Source organism: Botryllus schlosseri, chromosome 8, assembly GCF_051294905.1.
Source record: "Botryllus schlosseri isolate E-star chromosome 8, Bs_hap1, whole genome shotgun sequence".
Classification (NCBI taxonomy): Eukaryota; Metazoa; Chordata; class Ascidiacea; order Stolidobranchia; family Styelidae; genus Botryllus; species Botryllus schlosseri.
This window is the reverse complement of record NC_137243.1, coordinates 22,048,746-22,050,044: the sequence shown is the minus strand read 5'-3', so window position 1 is coordinate 22,050,044 and position 1,299 is coordinate 22,048,746. Positions and strand designations below refer to the sequence as shown.

Genomic DNA, 1,299 nt, shown 5'->3' with positions numbered 1-1,299 from the left:
AAATTGAATTCGCGAGTGATATTGGTCGCCGGCGGGACAGTAACTTAAATTTGAGGATTTTGAACGTTTGAACCATTACCTGAAGACAGTATTGTCTTTACCTCTCAAAGATATGTTTATATTGTCACGACAGATAATTACTCTGGCCGTGATGAAATTTACTAACAAGCAGCTGCAATATTGATCAATTCAGTACAAAATAAATATTTGGCAAAGAGCCAATACCCAAAAGAGCTATATATGGCTCGCGAGCCATAAGTTTCCGACCACTGGTGTAGGCAAAAGTAAAATTGCATTGGCCGGGAATCGAACCCGGGCCTCCCGCGTGGCAGGCGAGAATTCTACCACTGAACCACCAATGCGCTTAAAAGTTGAGGTCACGCCTTACCTTTCCGTTCTAAATACAATATAGCAGTGCTCTTCAACCGGGGTTTTTGTACACCCCAGGGTGTACCATAATATTTAAAGGTTGTACCACTCAGATGGGGTGTACAGGGGTGTACCAGATCCGCATTATAATTAACCGATGAGACGATGACTATAGCCAGGCCGTGTTATTTTTGGCATTTCAGGAGCCAGATGCCAAAACTGCCAAAAATAAAAATTTGAAAATGCCAAAAATAAGCAATTTTTGGCATATGCCAAAAATAACACGGCCTGCCCAATAGTGTATTTCGTTCATGGTGTTGTGTTAACAGGACCTCGTTACAAGCGAGAAGAGCGTTTGTTAAAGGGAGGTTTCTTAATCTGGGTCCAGCCCACCCATTAGGGGTGACAGCATGTTGTCCTGAATGGTGTGGGCACAGCGTGATTGAACGGCTGACTGCATTTGGTTTACGTCATACTTTCCATTTGTCCAAAGGCAATTTTACGACCATTTTTGACCGGCTTGTCGAGCACTAAATTTGATAAAACGGGTATCAATGAGAAGCTGCCGCAGTACTGATTATTAAAATATAAATTATATTCTACTCATGGAGCTGGAACCCCCAAAATCAACCACGATTTCTGCATTGTGATCGAGTTGAACATTGTGACGCAACAAACTGTCTGGCTATTTCTGATCTGCATAGTCTCGTTTTGCCAGACAGTCTGGCTGCGTCAATGTTCTTAAACAAGCTAACCTTCCCAGGACTCTTCCATGCGAGTTGGTAATATTAAAGCCACCTGAAGTGACAAAAGTCCTCAGAAAATATATCGGTAGACTGAAGGAGAAATGATAGTCGGGCTACTAAATAGAATGTGTTGAGAGACAACACAGGAAACTCCTGGAAAAGGATCGGGAAGAAAATTCTTTCC

General features: G+C 42.4%; 1 non-coding gene across 1 annotated transcript; it reads right to left on the bottom strand.

The window, feature by feature from the left end:
* Positions 1–291: 291 nt before the first annotated feature.
* Positions 292–362, bottom strand: Trnag-gcc (transfer RNA glycine (anticodon GCC)). The gene has a single exon. It is a non-coding gene; the product is annotated as a tRNA-Gly (tRNA).
* Positions 363–1,299: the final 937 nt, after the last annotated feature.